Consider the following 17,743-nt stretch of genomic DNA (forward strand, 5'->3'; position numbering starts at 1 on the left):
AGGAACCCCAGAAAATGTTCCTGCGGAGTCTTCTTTCTTAGCAATTTGGGGAACTTCCTTGAATATGGGCCTTAACCTATCCTTGACTTCAACAATGGTGGGATTTGAAATGAAAGTAGGAGCTGAAGATCTAGATGCCATTTCGAAGAATACATGAAAGTGAATGCCGATGGAAGATTGAGTGATACTCAGATAACTGCTCGAAATCCTTTCAGAATGCCTTCGCTTGCTCTTAATTTGCCTGAAATTCACATTTTCTTTGCTCTAAATGATTGAATTCTTGGTGAGTGAAAATAAATTCACTTACCCCTTTTATCAGCAAATAAAACCCTAATCTTTCTTTGTAAAAAATGCTTCACGAACAACCCTACGGATGTCAGTTTCACATTCTTGTGCTGGGTGAACCTTCATCAATGATGAACACAACTCTCCAAATCTCTTCCAGATCTCTTTAGATCTCCTCTAGGGTAATATGCAAGATTTTGCAATAGCTTCCAACCCCTAAGGCTTATGCCTTAGTTACCGGTGGAATTTCCTACCGGTGGAGGAATACCCTATTCTACCGGTGGAGTTACCAGTGTAGATCCATCTCCACTTGGTTCTTCAGATTTTCTAACCCATCTCTTAGTCTGATCTTGTTGTATTTCATCTACCTTTTTCTTTCCTTTCTCATTATCTTTATCATTGCTAACCGGTTGAGTTTTGCTTTTGCAGTATTTAGCAATATGACCTATTTTGTTGCATGCATAACATGTAACATTGTTCTTCTGAATTGCTTTGACAAATTCAGTGTCATTCCTTGACCTACAGTGATTAGAAAAATATCCAAAATTTCCACATGCATGACATTTAATATTCATTCTGCAATATTTTGATCTATGACCATATTTCTTGCAATTTGTGCATTGACCGAGAACAAAATTGTAGTTTTGATTTTCTTTATTTCTACATTGTTTAGCCATATGCCCAAATTTATTGCAAACAAAACATCTACCATTAAATTTATAAGCATTAGATTGGCTTACCGGATTCCTTTGTTATGATGAGTTCTGCATACTGGTTGTCTGATCTTCATTTGCAATACCAGAGCTTTCAGCTTGTACAAATTCAAGTCCTCTAGAATCATCAATCTATCTTTGTCTTTTCAATAAGTCATCCAATTGTGCAGCACTAATCTTGAATTTTTCTTTATAGTTACTTGTAGTAGTCTTATCATCTCTTAGATTAGTTATTTGTCTTTCAAGTTCTTGTTCATTGTCCTGGGAGTGTGCCAAATCAGTTCTCAATAGATTATTCTCATGAGTCAATCTACCACATTCATCAAATTTGTCCTTCAAAGATATAACAAGATGATCTTCTTATTTTTGTCAGATCTTGTATTTCAATCTTCATGAGCATGTTTGCTTGACTTAGTTTATGACATTGTTCCTTAAGTTCATTCTTCGTCTCATCATTTGGGTTTTGCAAAAGCTCTTTTCTCTTGGCTTGAGCTAATGATAACCTTTCTTGCAGGATAAGAATGAACTCATTTGCAGAATTCAATTCTTCTTGCAATTTCAATTTCTTCATCCTTTTAGCATCATAATCCTCAAGAGCCATCTCAAGTTGCTTCTCCATAGCCATGTTTAAGGATTTTGGTTTCAAGATCTTCCTCAAGATGTTAAACTTCTTTCGAGGTAACAGGCTCTGATACCAATTATTGGGATCCAAGAACACTGAGAGGGGGGGGCTGAATCAGTGTTCTGTTGGTAACACTTGATTTTATCCATTTATACCATACACATAAACCGGTTAACAAATAAACAAAACTTGAAGCAAATAAACCATCCACATAAATGAACACCATAACACACAAAATTTGTACGTAGAAAACCTCAAAGAGGAAAAACCACGATGGGCTTTGTGACCCACAATATCAGTTCACTGGCCATATGAAAGGATATTACATGTAATGGGGGCCTGTACATGCAGGAAGGCACACTGCCTAGAGCATACTGTTCATCACTAAAGAGTCTCATTGACTACAAGTTTCTGTTGAAGTAAAACAATAAAATTGAACTTGGAAATGCATTTGCTATGCCAAATAGAGTTTCGGTTCTAGCTTTGCTCTGTATTGGTTCATAAACCCTGAACACTACTACCAGTATCTCTTCTCCTCCAAAAATGCTTTCCAAGCTATCTACAAATCATTGCATGATATGATACTTGCATACAAATGATTTACATACAAATACCTTGCATTATACAGTTCTGCTATATTATCCTATGTTGCATCCTATGTCATATCATTATCACACACATACACACTTCAAAATGACCTAGCAAACTGACCTATATACCCATTACAAACAATATGCCTTATGTCATCTTACAATGCATTACAAAAGATATTCAATTTTGATCTCGACCCTTGATGTCGGTGCCGATGCAGGTGCCGGTGTAGCCCTGAATTCTCCAAAGCCTGTGTCTGCCGGTATATGCCTCCTAATGCCAGTAAATTATTTCCATCTAATATTATTTCCATCAATGACAACAAAATGAATCCGATGAGTGTCAATTGCCAACATGCAGCTGTAATTGTAGGTTTGGGCTTCATTTGCAGAGACAGAAGAACCCTTTTCGTTCTACGGATTTTGTGGTAGACAATGTACATTCCTACCATGGTCCTCACGACTTGTCTCCAAATTTGTAGGGCATATTTTCGTCAGTTTAATTAGCTCAGATCGGAAGTTACAGCGCGATCCCAAACTAGTAACACCTCATTTGACTCATTTCATCTCGCTTTTCCATATAGTCAAGAAGTCAACTTTCTCATTTACAAAAGAGGGTAAATCACACTTCAACCACTTGCTATCCACTCAGAATTCACATCCTTGTTTCCTGCGGATTTGGATCTAGTGGATTCAACCCCTCTTTTGAATGTAAAGTTCTTCCCAAGTGAAAATCATCCTAGTGGCTTCCTTTCTCTCTCCTTGATGGGGAGTCACTAGGATCCAATTTTCCACTTTACATAACCCAAGGAGCACCAACCCCTGCACCAAGCTCCAACTTGGTGATGTATAGTGAAATACAATTTTGATACAGTTATAGCTTCTGGTTGCAAATGAGTTCTGCAACTCTTGATCAAATAGGTTTCTATCGGTTAATAATCTTCTCTTCTTCACTGGATCTCACATTATCGGTTATGAGATTAATCTCTCTGATTCTTGGCTACTCTTTGTTCACTCTCAGTCATACAACACACTATGTCACACCTAGATGCCTTATTAATCACTCACTCCTCGCTGGTTAGCTTAATTGTTAGAACTTCAATAGTTTATCGTACTTTGTCACTACTAGTTAAACCCTCTCACCGGTTTTCTTGCTACCTCACTATGCAACTTTCTTAGAATAAATTCTAAGGAAGGTGATCCTTCTTTGCACTCAAGATCACTTCACTCTCCTTCTTCACATCAAGCATCATACTTTTATGTCTCGAGCTCATCTATTTATTATCTTGGATTCTCACCTAAAACTGCATTCAACAATGTCGTGTTAGGTTTTGCCTTCTCCAAATTGAACCAAATAAGATTTGATTCGATCTGCTTCTCCAGGGATATGATCTTCATGACATCGATCAACACTAGAAAAGCTTCACAATCCAATGTGCATTTTCTACATTTGGAGGTCTGCACCATGCTTTTATGCTTTTCTCTGTCATACACCATTAAGGGCTTTGCTATTTCCTTCAACCAATGGGTATGAAGATCAAATCTTCTTGCAGGATGAGTTCAGTTGCTTTGCCAACTTGCCTTCCTCGAGCCGCAATCCTCTGGCATCCTCCATGACTTGTAGGTTCTTCATAAAATTCGACCTAATTGTTGGTTTGTTACGTCGATGCACACTCCACCGACTTGTGTAATACCTCCACTTGGCATACAACTATCATGCTTGTCGATATCCACCTCTACTTGGATTCCTATGTCGGTTTGACATTATTTGTTGACTTAGGTTGACTACCAGCTGAGTTCACCTTACTAGTATGACCAACAAACATCCCCTGTACCGATAGCACATCCTGGGTTTGTGCCTTATCGGTAATCCTGCTAACCAGTAGATGACAAAATTTATGTGTACTAGTAGCCTTCCTTCTGTCTGGTCACTCACATGTGAATTGCCATCATATATCCTTCTGTTCTTATATCGGTCACCACTTCTTATTTACCGGTGACCTTGCCAAACTAGTTGACATCAATGATAACTTAATGCCAATAATGCCAACAATCTCCCCTTTTGGCATTGATGTCAACTTATTTCAAGACACTTCATACTTGCAGATTTGTCCCCCTTTGATGCAATGAAAAAGGGTACTGTATACTCCCACTTTGATCCATACCTAGCTCCCACTTTGGCTGCTACCAGTGATTGTAGCCAATACTGAGATGTAGCTCAAGAGTTATAGTTGCTTCTATGAACTCCCCGTGAACCATATAAATCCTACCTTTCTTAGGTGCATAAGGAAGATGACACAACTCCCAACTTGTGTCTTAGGTACTCAAAAGTGCTTACCGGAAATGGTTTGGTGAAAATGCCTCCTACTTGTTCTCTGGTAGGGACATAATCCATCCTTACTTCCTGTCCTTAAACCTTCTCTCTAAAAAAATGATACTTGATAGCAGTATGATTTGTCTTGGAATGCATCACGGGATGATTTGATATGTTGACAACACTTGAATTATCATATCGGATGAGAATAGGATCAGTAATGTCCAACTGTATATCTTTGAGGGTCTGCTTTATCCAAAGCACCTGAGAGAAACATGTAGCAACAACAATGTATTATGCTTTAGTTGTCAAGACTGAATCTTGCTTCTTGCTATGCCATGAGACCAACTGTTCACCTAGGAAGAATGCACCACCAGTTGTGCTCTTCAGGTCATCAATGCAACCTACCCAATCAACATCAGTGTATGCTTCCAAGATGAATTCCTCTTGTTTAGGGTACCACAATCCATAGCTGAGTGTTCCTTGGAGTTACCTAAATATTATGCTTACAACATTTATATGTGAGTGCTTAGGTGCAGCTTGAAATCTGGCCACCATGCATACTGCCTGTACTATATCCGTTCTAGAAGTAGTTAGATATAATAGATTTCCTATCATGGATCTATATAATGTCTAATCCACCACTGGTGATTCATCATTCTTTCTTAATTTACTTTCAGTCACCATGGGGGTACTTAATGGTTTGCAATCCTCCATTTGAAATTTCTTCAACATATCCTTTGCATACTTAGTTTGTGAGATAAAGATTCCCTTATCTTGTTGTAATATCCACAAACCAAGGAATTATGTCAATTCACCAAGCATTGACATCTCAAATTCTGACTGCATTTGATCAACACATTCTTTGCAAAGGGTGTCTTTATTGCCTCCAAAAATAATGTCATCTACAAGCACAATCACAATGATAATGTGGTTTCCATCTTTCTTTATGTATAAATTGTTGTTAGCACTCCCCTTTTTGAATCCTTATTCCTTTAGGTATTGATCTAATCTTGAGTACCATGCTCTCAAAACTTTCTATAAGCCATACAAAGCCTTCTTCAACTGACACACAAAAGTTTCACCATCATGGAGCAGAAACCCTTCCGGTTGTTCCATGTACACCTCTTCTTCCAAATTTCCATTTATGAAGGTAGATTTTACATCCATCTGATACACTTTATAGCTCTTGTAGCCATAAAAGGCTAGAAACATTCTAACTGCTTCTAATCTAGCTACCGGTGCAAATGTTTCTTCAAAGTCAATTCCCTCTATCTGAGAGTATCCTTTACACACCAGTCTAGCTTTATGCCTAACAATTTTACCTTCTCCATTCATCTTATTCTGATAGACCCATTTAGTGCCAATGATGTTCTTATCTTCCGGTTGAGGGACTAATTCCCAAGTCTTTTTCTTCTCAATTTTTTGTAGTTCTTCTTCCATGGAATCCATCCATTCTTGTCTTTTGTTGGCCTCATTGAATGTTCTAGGTTCTTCTTTAGTCATGAGGAAGAAGTTGACTTTTTCATCATTCTGTCCAAGTCTTCTTCTAGTCTGCACACCATTAGTCTTATTTCCTAGAATCTTCTCTTCCAAGTGATTCAGCTACACATACCAATTGGGAGCCTTCTTGGATGCCTCTTCTAGTTCATTGTCTGACCGAGCTTCCTCACCTTCATCACCAGAATCATCATATCGGTTCACCTGTGATTGACTTCCTTTGTGCATATCCTCATCAACTCTTACATGCACACTCTCAATGACAATTCTTAGTCTTTTATTGTAGCATTTTTAGGCCTTGTTGCTAGATGAGTAACCAAGGAAGATTCCTTCATCACTCCTAGAGTCAAAAGTACCTAGACCATCCATATCTCTCCTGATAAAACACTTACTTCTAGATACTTTGAAGTATTTGACTGATGGCTTCCGATCATACCACAAATCATAAGGTGTCATTCTATTGTTTGTTGTTAATTGAACCTGATTCAAAGTATATGCAATAGTATTAACAACTTCCTTCCTATATGTGTTTGGCAGACTGGCCTGATTTAACATGGTTCTGGCCATCTCCCTGACTGTCTTGTTCTTCCTTTCTACCACACCATTTTTTTGTGGTGTCTTAGGGGCTGAGTATTGCCTTCTAATTTTCGTGTCTTTCATAATAATCTTCAAACTTATTTGATGTAAACTCTCCATCTCAGTCCGATCTTAGATATTTTAGCATACACCCACTTTCCTTCTCTACCATCTTCCTAAAGATCTTGAATCTGTCAAATGCTTGTAATTTATCTTACAAGAAGGTCACCCATGTCATTCTTAAATAATCATCAATAAAGATAATAAAATATCTTTCACCAGCAAGAGCTCTTGTCCTAGTTGGACCACATAGATCTGTATGCACAATCTCAAGTGGTCTTGAGGTGTTTTTCTCTTTTTGTTAGGTTTCCCATAGATACTGAGAGGGGGGGGGGTGAATCAGTATCTAAACAGTAATGAGATTTTCTTAAAATAGAACACGCAGAACATAAAATAACAGTATACTGGTATGCACGAATTAATGTAAATAACAGAATCAAAAACATCCACATGAAAAGAACACCATAACACAAGATGTTTAACGAGGAAACCCGGTGTGGGAAAAACCTCGGTGGGATTTATGACCCACAATATTCACTTACTGGCCAATAAGAGAATATTAATTACAATAGGGGCCTGCACATGCAGGAAGGCCAACTGCCTAGAGCACACTGCTCAATAAGAAGTCACACTGACTTACAATGAGGATTATGCAAATCCAATGATCTGTACTGCTTTACAATAGCATCTTCAATGCCAGATTCAGTACCGGTTCTTGCTCTATTCTTTACATATACCCTTGACCTACAATTCACACATTAGGTCTGCCTTATAATTTTATTTATGCTTTTTATCCATATCCTACAAATGACTACAATGATCTCTTTTATATACAAGAGTTATTTTACAATTTGCCAAGTCGGCTTACAATAATAAACAAAATATTACATATCAAAAATCTTGTCGGCCTCTATGCCGGTATACATGTTCTCTTCTATGCCGGTGTACATCTTCTGTGCCGGTGCCGGTGCCGGTGTAAATTGATCTTGCTGATGCCGGTGCACTGTCTTGTTTGAATAATGCTTTGTCGGTATAATGTCTTGCCTGTGCCATAGGATTGCAAGGTTGCCATCAATGACAAAACCTTCAATCACATACAATGTCTCATTGGAGTGTCCATATGCCAACAATCTCCCCCTTTGGCATTGATGGCAACACTCATGAGAAATTTCAAAAGGATATCCCAAAATGTGTAGACCAAAAATGTTACCAAAAATGTGAGAACTCCCCCTAAGCATATGATCCCTATGTTTTTGAATTTTCTCATCCTACTACTCCCCCTTTGGCATCAATGACAAAGGTTAGTAGAGTTTGTAGTTGTACCAATCCATAACCTCAACCTTGTAGTTGGGTAGTTATTATCTGAAGAAGATCTCCCAAAATTAAGTTTATGCCATCCATAAACTTCTTACTATCTTTTATTGTTGTCTCAGTTTTGTTTACTATACCAGTGAGATACTGCAAGTGCTCTGCCAGTGTTTTGCTTCCCTGTGTTAGTGCCTCTGAGATTTCCTTCCGCAGAGATGCTAAATAGTCCAATCTTGGACTTAGTTTAGATCTCAAGAGTTTTGCCTTGTTTATTATTTTCTCTTTTTCTCTTTCCAATTTGAGTACTTCTTCCTCAAAATTTGTTATCTTTTCCTCAAAAAATGATAATGTATCAGGTGACTTAACAAAATTATCTACAAGTTTATTGATCTCTTCCTATACCTTGCTCATCTTTTTGTCTACATCTATGGTCAAAAAGTTTGTCTTATAGGTGTCTTTGTACACAGTTTTGTACTCTTTCAATAAATTGCACAGTTCCGGCAGAAGTGTGTCAAATTCCCTGTTACACTTCTTTATTCCTTCCTTAAATAATTTTTGTTTCTCTTTTTCTACAATTTCCTTTACAGTTTCTACCTTTATTTGCTCAAAATTTCAAGAAATATATTTACAAAGTGTATCCAACTGGCCTAAAGAATCTTTATTGTTTATATTACAATTAAGAGCTATTGATTTCAAAATGGAATTGAATCATCTATTGCTTTATAAGCTTGTGAGCTATAATAAGTTATTTTCTTGATAGATTCAAGTAATACCTTAGTCACATTTGATGGTGACCCAACAAACTGAGTGCCGGTGGAAGTGACCATGCTAGTACTGACCTCTGGTAGGTCTGTTTGTGTCTCCATCTCTTTAAGCACTGGTTTTCCTGCATCATTTCTTACTGGTGGCATCTGTTCTGGAGCCTTTAGCTCTATTGGTTGCTATGTTTGTGTTTCAGATTCCATCTTTTTCTCTGTATCTGCTGTCAGTTGCTTTGTGTTTCCTATTACCGGAGGCTCTTTGGATATACTTGATTTATCTATTATATCCTTATCTACCACTATGTTGATCTTCTAAGTATCAACATTCACAGTATATAGGACTTTAGGATTAGGATTATTATCCTCTGTATCCATACTCTCAGCTGCCAGTTGATCTTCAGTGGTTGTTGTTTTTACCAGTGGAGTATTTAGAGGAGGTGGGGGTAAGTTGTCTCTAATCGTAATACTTGGTGGTCCACTAACTTTACCTTTCCCTTTGTCCTTCTAATATACTAGAATGGGCTTAGGATTCCTATATTCTTCTTGTTTTTCTTTTTCAACCAAGAATATATCCCAACCATTTTCTGTTTCCTCTGAAACCTCTGTAACTCTACCTGCCATCAGTGAAATTTGCCGGTGTGCAGTGGAAAAAACTGTCTGGTTGGCTTGAGCTATCAGATCATCAATTTCCTTAGGTGAGTTAACCGGGTATACTACAAGTAGTTTTTCTATTTTAATTTTCTTATCAAATTCAATTATTCCTTGCCTTCTGGCCTCAAGTCTTTTATATAGTTCATCAGGAATTTCAGTTAAGACTTGCAACAAAATGTTTTTATACATGTCCATGTGTAATATAACACTCTCCTCAACTTGTCCTTTCTCATCATCTGATAGGGTGTCATAGATTTTCCCTATGTTTTTCAATTTACCTTCCTCTGTGATCTCATTCAGTAATATATCAAGAGGGGCCAAGTCAGTGTTTGTCTTTTTCTTCCTTTTGGGTGTCAACTTCTTCTTTGGTGTGACCTTTCTGACTGGAGATCTCATAGCTTGTTGCTTTTGTCTTGTCCTTCTAGGTGAAGGAGTGGTTACCGGTGAGGGGTCTCTTTTCCTAACAACTCTTTTAAAAGTTGCTAGCATATCTCCTTCTGAGGAAGTACCTACCGGTGATAGATGAGTTTCTAGTTGTTGGGCTGCCAACTCATCTTCAGTTATACTGGTTTTCTTTAATACATCTTTCTTTATGGCTTTTGCTTGTCTGGATCCTTTTCTCACAAATGCCTCAACCTTTTTCACTCTCTTCTTAGATTGAATTTGACTTTCTATGGTCTCAACACTACCAAATACTTCTTCCTTTGGTTAATTGGGGGTTTCCAGAAGTGCTTTGGCATAAGTTTCCACTATGTGGTCATCTGTTTCATACCCCATCTCTGTTACCCAGATTGTCCTTGGGATGACTGCTTCCATCCAGTTCTCATCCTTTTTTATTACAAAACATATATCATCCTTGTATTTGTTGACAATTTCCTGTGATAGTCTAATTCTTTTGTTCATTCTGACCTTTAGTGCTTGAAAATACTCATTGATATTCTTTTCCTTGTTTTCACCCATGTTGTTGAATAAGTCTAATAATTGTTTTCCTACCAGTATGTTGAATCCAAAATCCTTGTTGCCTATACTGGGAGCTTGTTTGGTTATATGTAGCATTAAGCATACAAGTAAATTTCCAAATCTAAAGGTTCCTTTCTTATCTTTCTTGATTTTGCCTAGGTTATCAATCAATTCATCTTTTAACCATTCACAAACATCAATTTTCACATTGTCCTTAACCATGTCATAAGCACTCTTTATGCATAAACTGGAAATTGAGTTAAGACTATTAGCATGAGTTGCTTTGTACCCTAAAATCATGCTAATGAATCTCACATTTGTATCAGTTACATCATTAACCCTCAATGATCTCTTGTCGGATGTTGCACCAGTTAACTTCATTACTAGGTTATTGGAGACCTTCTTAGTTTTGTCAGGTCTGTTACCGGTGGAAGGTAACCCTGTTACTGCTTTCACAACTTCCTTTGTAATTTTGTGCATAGAATCAAGCCAAAAGAATGAACCATGTACCTTGCTTAAAACTATCCTAATCACTTCCTTGGGAAATTTCAGGAATGCCGAGGATTTCAGTGAATCCTAGGGTTTCAACAACTTTATGTTCAGGTTTCACATTTCTGGAATTTTCACATATAACAATCTTACACATGTTTTTGATTTCTTCATCACCTAATTCCTCTATGTTGCAATGAATATACATACTAGGGTCTTCTGCATAAACAACACCTTTTGGAATTTGGGAAAAAGCACCTGTATTGTCATCTTTCTTAGCTACCTCAAGAACTAGCTCAAACACGGGCCTAGGGCGTTTTATAACCTCGACTATTGTAGGGTTTGCTATGAATTTAGGTGCAGAGGAGGATGCCATGATGATAAATACCTTTTTTCTGCCTTTGAATGGATTGATTGCTGAAGTGCTTTGCCTCTTTGCTCGAAAATGCCTTAGCTCGGAAATCTTCGCACTCTCTGAAAGTTTGAATGTTCAGTGAAGTGAAATGGAGCCAAAACCTTATTTTATAAAGTCTTTTCTGCTACCTACCACATTAATTGCTTGCCGGTAATGTATTAGCTCAACTTTATTTGCCGGTAATGAATGATTTTCAACTTCTTTTCTCTAACCAAGGGAATAATAGCACATGTGTCATTAGATTGCCAAACCCTCAAGATATTTTTCTTCAATTTGATGAAGAACATCCTGTCGGTGGAGCATTGCTCTGTCCTGCTAGTGGAACATCATATTGTCTTGCCGGTGGAGTATTTGTTGGTTCTACCGGTGGAGGAGTATCCCCAATATTTAGATCACCTTTTCTAATCCATTGCTTTGAGAATTCTTGCTTAACCTCTTGAACCTTTTCTTTACCTTTCAAACTAGTACTTTTGTTGTCTATCGGTGTACCTTTACTTCTACAAAATTTAGCAATATGACCAATCTTGTTACATGCATAACAAGTTACATTATTTTTCTGAATAGCTTTCCCATAACCTATGTCGGTTTGTGTTCTGCATTTATTTGATAAATGACCAAATCTTCCACAAACATAACATCTTACATTCATTCTGCAATTTTTCAGAGTTATGACCAATTTTGTTGCATTTGGAGCATTGACCGGTGGGAGGATTGATGTTTTGATAATTCCTAGATCTACATTCATTTTCCCTATGACCATATTTATTGCAGTTAAAGCATTTTCCATTGAATTTATAATTATTAGAAGGTCTTACCAGTTTGCTGTGATCCTGGGTATTTGCAGTACCGGAGCTTTCTCCAACTTCAAATCCAATTCCAGAAGTGTCACCTTTGGGTTTTTGATTCTTCAATAAGGTACCAAGTTCTTCTGAGCTTTTCTTGAATTTTTCTTTGTGTTGATTGGAGTTTCCAATTCCCTTTCCAAGATTTCTTTTTGTCTCATTAGTTCATTCGAGTCATTCTGAGTATGCATCAGATCTGTTTTCAACATGTCATTTTCATAGCTAAGTCTTGTGTTCTCATTTGCTGCATCACTTAGTCTCCTGGTCAATTCTTCTTCATTCTTTTTTTTGTCCTCAATCTCTTTGCAAAATCTCATAGTCATATCCTGCATTTCATTTTTTGTTGTCATGATCTCTTGTTTCAATTTGCTTATCATATCATTTAGTGATTCCTTTTCATCAATCTCATTTTGCAATTTTTCACAAAGTTCTCTTCTCTTATTTCTTGTAATAGTAAGATTTTCTTGAAGTGCCTGAATAATGTCCTAAGCTACTTTTAAATCATCTTCTAATTTGATATTTTTCAACTTCTCTGCATCATAGTCAGTAAGAGCTCCTTCAAGTTGCTTCATTAGATTTTCCATCTTTACCGATGTCAAGATCTTCCTCAAGCTGTTAGGCTTCTGAAAATAGAGGACTAGGCTCTAATACCAATTGTTAGGGTTCCCACAGATACTGAGAGGGGGGGGTGAATCAGTATTTGACTGGTAATGAGATTTTCTTAAAATAGAACATGCAGAACATAAAGTAACAGTATACCGGTATGCAAAAATTAATGTAAATAACATAATAAAAAACATCCACATGAAAAGAACACCATAACACAAGATGTTTAATGAGGAAACCCAGTGTGGGAAAAACCTCAATGGGATTTCTAACCCACAATATTCACTTATTGGCCAATAAGAGAATATTACTTACAATAGGGGCCTGCACATGCAGGAAGGCCAACTGCCTAGAGCACACTGCTCAATGAGAAGTCACACTGACTTACAATGAGGATTATGAAAATCCAATGATTTGTACTGCTTTACAATAGCATCTTCAATGCCAGATTCAGTACCGGTTCTTGCTCTATTCTTTACATATACCCTTGACCTACAATTCACACATTAGGTCTGCCTTATAATTTTATTTATGCTTTTTATCCATATCCTACAAATGACTACAATGATCTCTTTTATATACAAGATTCATTTTACAATTTTCCAAGTCGGCTTACAATAATAAACAAAATATTACATATCAAAAATCTTGTTGGCCTCTGTGCCGGTATACATGTTCTCTTCTATGTCAGTGTACATCTTCTATGCTGGTGTCGGTGTAGATTGATCTTGCTGATGCCGGTGCACTGTCTTGTTTGAATAATGCTTTGTCAGTATAATGTCTTGCCTGTGCCGTAGGATTGCAAGGTTGCCGTCAATGAGAAAACCTTCAATCACATACAATGTCTCATTGGAGTGTCCATATGCCAACACTTTTGTCCTGAAGCTCACCTTAGTCTGCTTCCCTTTTACACATTCATCACAAAATGTGCTTATTGGTTTGATGATGTGTGGAATATTCCTTACACACCCCTTTCTTTTTACTCCAACTAAGTTATCAAAGTTTATGTGGCCTAATATTTGATGCCACAACCACCTTTCATCAACCTATCCTATCATGCATTGAGACTCATATCATTCCTTCAAATTGTAAACATTACCATCTGTTCTCTTTCCTTCTGCCACAATCTGACCGATACTCTTTCTTTATCTGGCAACCGATTGAGTCAAAGGTGAATTTATAACCTTTGTCACACATCTGACTCACACTCAGCAGATTGTGCTTTAGGCCTTCCACATAATATACATCATGTGCCTTCAATTTTCTATCAATATTTAGAGTACCTTTTCTCTTTATTTTAATGGATGAGTTGTCTCTGAATCAAACTGAACAACCATTCTTTTTATCACTGGTCATGTGGTTGGAACATCCATTATCTACAACCCATAGATTTTTTCCTTTTAGCATGTAAAGTAGTCTACACTATCAGAATTGATTCTACCTTTTCTTTTTCTTTCTCAACCCATATCGGTCTGGTTTCCTTCTTCTTGTTAGCTGCTATTTTGTGCTCCAGTTCAACTACTGGTTCTTGATTAGGATATGTCTTCTTCTACTTGATCTTCCCATTTTTACAAAACTTTTCTATATGTCCAAACTCTTGACTGTTATAGCATTTCATATTTTTATTTAAAGATGAATCTTTGAAATTATTGTATGACACCGATTTATTCTTTCCACATTCAAAACTCCTATGACCAAATCCATTGCACTAATAACAGACAACAATCATATCCCAGAGTGCATTAAAAGGATTTCTACTTTCATAACTCATAGTGGGCTTATTGGTTAATCTACAGTCAGCTATTCTATGCCCAAATTTGTTACACCAGTAACAGTAACCATGAAATTTTGTAACATATCGGTTAGGTTGCCTTGGTCCTGCAAACGACTGCCTCATCGAAGGTCATCCCTTCATGTTGTTGACTCTGGTGAATCCTTCATGGTCAACTCTTTCATTTCTCCTTGGATCTGCATGTCAGTACAATGAGTGTGGCCTCTGGTTCATTGCTTTTGTATACCGATTTGTGTGGTGATTTCTAACAACATCTGCATATGTCTTTTTACTGGTATCCTTTCTTACAGTGAATGTCTCATATTCTCTTTACCTTCATTTGAAGAAGTGAACTGCATCTCCTTATTGGATGTGTCTTTGTTGTTTGAACTTTGACCTTCTTCAAAACCTAAGCCATTGGTATCTTTGGATTGCTTTTGTTTGCTCAACATCTTGTCTAAGGCTTCGGTGTTGCCTTCCTATTTGCTTCTTACTTTTATTTCTTCCTTACTTTCTTCAAGCTCCTTTCTGAGCTTCACTATTTTTGCTTCTAGATCTTGATGCTCCTTTTCCTTCTTCATCACATCAGAGGATGTAACTTCACATATCCTCTTGGTTTCTTCCAACTGCAGTTTTAAGTCAGATATAACTTGACTAGACCCATCCAGGGATTGCTTCAAGAGACCTTGTTCATCTACTGCAACAAGCTTGAACTTCTTGAATTATCTTCTTGCTTTACTCACCTCCTCAAGAGAACTTATAAGCTCTCCTTCTAAATCCACTTCAGCCTCAATATCTTCTTCTTCCTCATCTTCACCAACTGGTTCATCAAGTGCCATAAAGAGATTAAATTTTCTATCATTCTCTTGGTAGTCATCTTTTGATGCACTTTCTTCATCTATGGCATCGTCCTCAATAGTATAGAGGCTAAATTGCTTCTCGTAGTCTTTTCTTCCTTACCAGTAGACATTTCTTTCTTTATCTTTAACAACAGATCTGCTAAAACCTCTTGACTCATCTCCACCAGTTTCATTATAAGGACATTTTGCAGTAAAGTGTTCAACTTTCCCATAGTTGAAACATTTGAGTGGTAGCTTTCCTTTATACTTGCCAGATCCTCTTTTCAGTTTTCTAACAAAGTTTGCTCCCTCTGCATCAGAGTCTTCATTGGATCCTTTATGAGTAGCTACTTCTTTTCTCTTCTGGGTGGGTTTGAACACTACCTCTTTCCTTAAGGACACATCACCGATTGTTCTCATTTTATAGGTTTTTAGTGAGCCAAATAGCTCATCCATTGTATAGATCTTCAGATCCTTGGCTTCTTCTACGACATAAACTTTTGTATCATACTTAGGTGTGAGAGACCTAAGTACCTTCTTGACAAGAATCTCATCTGCAATTTTTTCTCCAAGTCCTTTTATGGTATTCATAGTTTCATCAAGTCTGTGAAGGTAGTCTGCAATCTTTTCTTCATCCTTCCTCTTGATGCTTTCAATTTGGCCACTCAGTACATGCAGCTTGGCCTTTTTGAATTTTGCATCTCCTTCAAATAACCTCTTCATTTTATCCCAAGCCTTCTTGGTAGATGCATAGTGCATGTCATTACAATCTCATTATCAAACAACCCACTCAAGATAACATGTTTAGCCTTTGCATTTTTCTCATACTCATTCTTGGCATTGGGATTAGTGGGAGGAACACTAGGGATAGTATACCCATTCTTGACAGACATCTAAACATCAAAACTAAGGGAGGAAATATATGTTGACATTATGGATGAATTGATTATGTGTTGCATTGATGTTTTATCATTGATGTCAACATTAGTTGTTATGGCTGGTTACCAGTAGACAAGTTTTGGTTATAGGTAGAAGATCTAGTGTTACTGGTAGAAGAGACTATCTATTGGACAATTCTGGCATGTTTGGATCAATGGAGTATGTTTGATTTTATGTGTTATATGTTGTTGGAGTATTTTTTGGTCAGTTAGTATTGACTTGGTAATCGGAAGCTATCATACACTCTTGTAAAACCATACTAACATTGGTTTAAGGTTTAACTGATAGAGCTTTCACTGAGAAATCTTGACAGGATGCATAAGTGGTGTTGTTCCGGCTTTTAGATGGATTTCAGGATGTTGAAGATGTTCTTTGATCGTGCTACAACTGCTTGAAGACATTGCTTTGGCGTGGTGGACCTAGAATTGGTCTAGTGCCTATCTATTTTATGGACTAGTATCATGATAACGTGTTCTCTATAGATTACTGAGATGTTTTGGGATGTTCTATGGATTGGTTATTGTTGTTTTGGTCCTAAGATGACATGGCATATCATTTTAATATGGATTTATGTAATGATCTTATTGTAATATCTTTTAGGTGGCTGACCTAATTGGTTTAGGCCTTAGGGTTGGTATAAAATGATGTAAGATCTCATTCTAGATCATGGTATGGATTGAGGATTATGTGTCATGTTCTTGGAATGCAATATCATATGCGAAGGAGATTTGTTCGGTCATAGGTGATCAAATTGGGATTAAGGAAGAGGTCAAAGGCCTCTGGTATTGAGCTTAACTGAGACTGTAACCAGGCATGATAGATACTATATCTGGCAATTCACTCTATTGGATTATTGTCCATTTATCTTGAGATGGTTATTACCTTTCTGTAGTCAGTGAGACTCTTTTGTAATGAGCAGTACACTCTAGGCCGTGTGCCTTCCTCCATGTGCATGCCCCTCATTATATCACATATTTTCTGCAAAAGTATCATCTGACAGTGGGTAGGCTTCTCACCATGTTTTTTCCCTTTCCGGGTTTTCCACGTACAAATCATGGTTTTATGTGGTATGGTTGCATTGTGTTGATTATCTGTTTTATTGTTAGATTTTATTGCTTACCGGTATCTATTTTTGCCTTACGGATACTTAATCTGGTTTAAGGCTATTAAGTGGATTAAATGATATAATCTGTTAACAATTGGTTCAGACCCCCCCTCTCAGTTGTTCACTGGTTATCCTAACAATTGGTATAAGAGCTTTGGTCCTCTTTTGCAGAAGCTTAACTGCTTGAGCTAGATCTTATGGCAGCTAACACTTGAAATCCACCGGCAACTATTTTTCGAAGAGAAATCCCTAAGCTTGATGGAACAAATTATGGGATATGGAAAATTTGAATGGAGACTTATCTTATATGTCTTGGCAAGGACATTTGGGAGATCACTGAGAAAGGAAACACACCTTATGATCATGGATCTGGCAATCCTGCTCCTGCAGACTTGGA

Source organism: Cryptomeria japonica, chromosome 8 (genome assembly GCF_030272615.1).
Source record: "Cryptomeria japonica chromosome 8, Sugi_1.0, whole genome shotgun sequence".
Lineage (NCBI taxonomy): Eukaryota > Viridiplantae > Streptophyta > Pinopsida > Cupressales > Cupressaceae > Cryptomeria > Cryptomeria japonica.